The sequence below is a fragment of the Pungitius pungitius genome, chromosome 3 (genome assembly GCF_949316345.1).
Source record: "Pungitius pungitius chromosome 3, fPunPun2.1, whole genome shotgun sequence".
Lineage (NCBI taxonomy): Eukaryota > Metazoa > Chordata > Actinopteri > Perciformes > Gasterosteidae > Pungitius > Pungitius pungitius.
The window spans coordinates 12,661,260-12,667,357 of record NC_084902.1 but is presented as its reverse complement, the minus strand read 5'-3'; positions in this window follow the sequence as shown (position 1 = coordinate 12,667,357).

Genomic DNA, 6,098 nt, shown 5'->3' with positions numbered 1-6,098 from the left:
GTTGTTTATAAATTTAGATTTTCATAATCAGCATGTCTAGTATGATAATTTATTCACATTGTTGAAATGACGTGCAACGGCATGATTTAAAAAACAACAATGTGTAAGACAATAGTAATGGGCTATAATCAGGGCTCAGGCCTCATTAGTATCCACATATTATGAGCTAAATGGAAGCTGAAGCCTTGAATCAACAGATGGAACAAAAATCTTTGTGGTGAGCTGTTGACGGCAAACTTGTTAATTAAGAAATGTCCTGACGTAAATCCTTCGGGGGCAGCAAAAAAATAGATGAAGCGTGGTTACAAAATGTCATTTTTTTAAGAGCTAAACCGGAGGAGGAAGAAGAAGAGGTGTACCGCTCATTTTAAAAACACAAATCATCACCAGGGAGCAGAAGGAAAGGTGAGAAATCAGAAGGAACATGTCGTCCTCTATTGTTTTCGGACTGCGGGGTCATGAGAGGAGCCACAGCCAACAGGAGACTAACAATGAAGCAATGTAGATACACACACTTGACCAGGTTGACAATGAGTTTTTTTCTTCTTCTCTGCTCCGTCTTAAAGCCCCATTGAGAGAACCAGCAAGGTGTGTGCTTGCATTTCATTTATTCTGAGACTCTTGAAGGTCTCCACTGCAACGTGTAAACAGGTTTTTCGGCACCCCAGCCGGTGGCGCCTGTCTGCAAATGTGGCACGCTGAGTGTCGCCCGTGTCACGCTCCGATAGCTCAATTTAAATAGAAATTGGATGAACTGCTTGGAAGTGATCCAGCCATCCAGAACAATTAACCCATATTACTGGCAGGCGTAATTTGACTTTGGATGAGAATACGGTGGAAAGCCGGTGGTATTTTATACAACTCCAAAAACAAAACGTCTTCAAGACTAGAAAAGAGCATCGTTTGCTGCTTTCTGTGGAAGACATTTTATGTCAAACTTGTTGTCTAAATCCTTTTTACATGTATTTAATATGATGTGAATATGAATTAAAAGTGCCATATTGTCACAATCTCAGGATGCAGGTTAGAACTTAAAGGCAGATAAAGATACTGAACAATGGTATAACCAACAACAGCAAAGAGCAAAACAGAAAGTAAAACTGAACACAGGAAACAAGAAGCAAGGATCTCCAAAGTAAAATAGTTAACAAACTAAACAAAGATCATGTACCCAATACCATTTAAACCAATGATCAGTACCACTGTGTGATATATCTTATTTTACTGTATAATAGGATGCATCAATTCTATAATTGTTACTGTTATAATCTAAAAGAGTAAATATTGATGTTTGGAGAGTTCTCTTCTCCTCCTTGTAGTCACAAGAATGAGCTGTAGGAAAGGCAAAGGGAGGACAGAGCAATCCCAGCACTCTGTGTGCGGGTTGGACTTTGGGGTCAGTCAGGTAATGGGTGAAATTGTGACTGCTGCCCAGCTTATAAATCGCATTGGTGGCAGTATTTATATATGTCACAGACAATTCTGCCGGGAGATGGGAACGGTGAAATGGGAATCAACGGCCTGTTTCTCCTCCCCTCAGCTCGCGTCAGGTCATTTCACCCCGAAAAACCCTCCTGTCGAAGGCAACACGTGAGGAGAAACTAATAGATATAAAGCAAGTTTCCCATAAAAATGTATCGTGCCCAAACCTACGGGCAAAGCGCCTCTAGCGAAATTCCTCGAAAAATACAGTTTTTTTCTTCGGCAAAGTATTAATTCCCTATTTTAAAGCAGTCTCTTTTAAGCCGTACTCCATTAAACCCTTTCAACTCTAATCCTCCATTGCATTTTCACACAAAGTTCCACCCAAAGTGCACCTTTTTCAGTTTTCTAGTCTGCCGTCCCACACAATTGCCCTTTGGCTGCGTCTGCAACAGTCACACCTGGTTACCACATCTCCAAAGGACAGAATGGAGGAGACAGACGTGGGCATGTGTAAATGGGTGCATGGGGAGAGAGGAGGGGAACACAGGGATGTAACAATAGCACACAATTTCAGGCTTCATTGTAATTCTGCTCTCATCTCAGTCCCAAGCGACAGGCGGAGAGTGGCGCTGGATTCTAATCATTCCTGTTGTCGGATTGGTACCCCAAGTGAGATTGAGTTGATTGCTTGAACAAATTTGCAAAGTAACGATGCAATTTGCCGCAGGATGCCTGGGGAAGGTTGGGCCCGTTTGGTTGGTGGGATTTGTCGAGGGACTCGCAAGAGACCACGCCGGGAAGTTGTTGTGTTCTTTAGAGAGACTTCTCTGCAAGTAAATTACGTTCCCTCTTGGTCTAACAAACGGTTTGAAATCTGCAGCTAAACGATAGATCCATTTTTAGAATTTTAGCAAAGACCCACGTAACATGATTACAGAGAGTTAAGTTGAGTTTATTCATACCACTCTCAAATGTTTGCACCTGCTCACCGATGAAGTGTTTTTACTTTGCTACCTTACATCACCGTGTGACATGCTATTTCTTGGCCGGGTAAAGATGAATCAAATGGTTTTCCTTTGTCACGCAATGTGTTTATCAAAGAGCATTAGAGATCGTGGTTACATGGATTGAGTTACCTGATAAACATGTTTCCCTGGTCTTTTCTGCCAAGCTGAACTACAAACTGGCTGAACTGGCGCTTTGCTGTTGCTTCATACATATTGCACCAACATGCAAGTGATGTCGGCCTTCTCATCTGACTCTCGACAAGAAAGCAAATCTCACAAAATGTTTAACTACTAAGCAGAAGAGATGAACATGAGATGGAAACATTCACTCTGTTGTATATGAGATAACCTCTGAGAGATGACAGAGTGTTTTATCTTGGTGTATAACGAAACTGTCATTTTTCAACTCAAATCATTGAACATTATAGTCTGACGAACCCCAATCATCACGTAATGAAAACATAAATTGGATGTCTGTCATCTCAAGTTTAATGATCCACATCACACATGGTACTGAGCCTAAAGACTATTCATTACAGCACGGCAGTTGCTGTTGTTCATAGCAATTTTTTTTTTTTTATTGAATTGACAAATATTAATAGAAATGACTGAGATTTGGCCAAAGTGCGCTTGAGAACAGTTGTGTTGACATCTCGACTGGATTTCCATTCATGTGAACAGGTCTAAAATAAAAGTAACTGGTGGAAATATCATTTGAATATTTGCCAAACAGCCAAATGCCAAATGTTCCTCGCATTGGTCTTTTCATTTCTGTCTCAGGAATAAAACTTGATAATGTAAGAAAACTGCAGAAAGAATGTTCATAGTCAAAGACTTTTGCATGTTTTGAGCAACAAGTCTGCTTTTGTTTTCACTGCAAATAGTTGGAATGAGCGACACACATAAATAAAACATCTCAACATTCCCTCGTTTCCATTTTCTAATGGGATTTTATAATTATGTTTTGTGGTCTATACACTTTTTGTTCTAGTTTGTATTAAATCTTGGTTGACATTAAGCAAAACATTGCATAATGTGTCGGGTTCGACACAACACATTTTATACATCTGGCTGAATAATGTTCTTGTTTTCTCATTTTACTCAAAATACATAGAGTGATTTTCTTAATGTAACTGTCATTATAGCAAAGCCAATAATACTAATATTATTAATGATAATGAATCTTTATAGTTTACCATAACATTTACATTGCTCAATGATCACCACTTATAGTGTTTATGAAGATTGATCAGTGTCTTTATTTCTAAAACACATCTCACCACATATGTTTTTAAACCACGACTTTCACCTGCTAGTGAGTACTTTTAAACTCAGGTATTCATACTCTCAACAATGCAACGGAGCAAAAGACCTCTTTGCTTTCTGCTAATAATGGTCCTACATTGTTTGACGCGTTTGGTTTAGGTTGATGTTGCCGAGCATCGGGACAGCAGAGTCAGTGGAGACAGTGGTTCCTCTCATATCGCTGTGTGCACTGAGCTGCTACTTAACTGTCCCTGAGCTGCAGGAATTGCTTGAGGACCACTGGAGAAATGATTATCCGGACGCCAGTGGGCTGCCGGCTGCTCCCACTGGCAAAGCAATCACTGTGTTATTTGGGAGAGAATGAATTGCAGAAAATGTTAAGACTAGACCACTTAATCCCCAAATGAGTAGCTCAGGGCGTCGACAGAGATCACACCAGCATTTGGGGCACGCGTTTGTCTGCTGGCTTATCCTCCAACGCCTCACTCCATGTTGTTTGATTGCATCTCATTATTCTGAGTTTTATAGGACTGCAGAAGCAGTAATTGTCCCTATTGGGAGAGCATAAAAAGTGTTGTCCTCTCCTTGGGTTTTTCTTCGTAGCTGATCCTACTCCGCGCCTTCACCTGCGTCCTGGGGCTGTGTTTGATTTGCTGTGGTCCTGAACACAGCTCAGTACTCGGTGGTGTCGTCTCAAAACTAACAAGAAGCAAAGGTTTCTTTGGAAGTGAGTGAAACAAAAAAAAAAATAGGGAGCAAAAGTAATATGTAACCGGTGTCGAAATACAGGCTGCAGAGGATATGAGAGTCCTTGTTCAAAGAGGTGTATTCTTGCAGTGTGAATCGGTCGGAAGATTCTGTACCCTACAGGGAATCCCATCATCTCTCTCAGACCTTGATACCAGGTTGTAGTCGGAGCTTGCACCCCGCTCTTTTATCTCGCCTGAGATTGGTGATTTGATTGAAGAGCCCAGCAGAGGAGACTCTGCTCTTCTCTTCCGCTCCGAGAGGAAAAGCAATGTTCCACAAGACTACCCATTCATTACTCAAAATAAATCTCCATTAAACAAATGCCATAAACATAATTAGGCTATAGGAATAATTATTATTGTGATTAGTTTCTTCCCTGGGCCGATCCTATGTAAATCGTGATTGACAGCCAGCAGAAACGGAGTGCATAAATCAGGCTTCAGAGATACACAGAATTCACTGCGGCACAAGAACAAGCATACGAATACGGAGCAGACAAAGGGATTTCGGGGCATGGGGGGTTGGGGGCTGTGAACACGCCCCCAGTGCACATTCGTAATCAGTTCCTTACAACACCGTGTCCAGAATAAACTGTCAAAAGGTGCAAAAAAATTGCAGTAGAATATAAAGTACACTCAGTTACAGGAACACCAACCAATAAAGCCAAATGTAACAATTAGAAATTAAATTCTAGCTTATTCAAGGTTGCGATGGTCAAACAAGAGGCCACCTGTGTCTCAATTGTGTACAACATAAACAGCACTACTACGCTTCTTTGTCTGGAAATGGATATATATATATATATATATATATAGATTTTCAAGTCAACGCTTAAGTTTTGAACCAACATTGTCATCCCCAGAGCCATGCGACACATATGGGTTGAAATGCACAAAGGCTTAAAAGAACATCTTACCAACCCGGACAAGGGAAATATGGCATATTGGGGATGCTGCTCATTCTGAAGCTGACTCCCGTGCTGTAAACCTGATATAATATCATGATGAAAGCAGTCGCTTTTGATTTCAAATTCACCGCTGGTATGTTTAACACGAATGATGCAAAAGGGACAGACCATGGCAGTGGATTCGGATGTTTCATCTAATTCAATAAGTAAAAGCACAGAGGTCCTAGTCACTTTCTTCAAAAGAAAGCGATTGCTAACTGAGCCTTGATCCCCCCCCCACCCCCCCAATCCTGCAGGATCCCGCTGGCAGGACCGTGCTGATATTTGTCTCGAAATGGCGAAGCAAATTATAACCAGTCTGCCGCCGCCGTGGATTCCACTTGATGTGCGCCTTTCATCTCCAAAAGCCATCTCTTAGGGAAACAAAAACCAGCCCCTCCCATCCTTTTGAACTCACCAGGTGGGGGCAGCAGTGCCGATATGATTGGAACATTGCTTCTTTTTATATTATTCTCCGCAAGGCAGGTCTGTCAATACACACAGTGAAACGAGTGTCAGCAGGTTTAATGCATAAACTAAAGAGCCAGACAGCTGCTGTGTGGCTTCTTTTACATTTTAATGGAAAAGCTCGGAATGATGGATAAATCCATTAATAAAAGTTTTAAAAAAAGTATGCTTTCACAACCAGAAACTGAAGGAGACATCTTAGGGCTCTGTGATCCAGGTCTGCTCCGCTCGGCTTC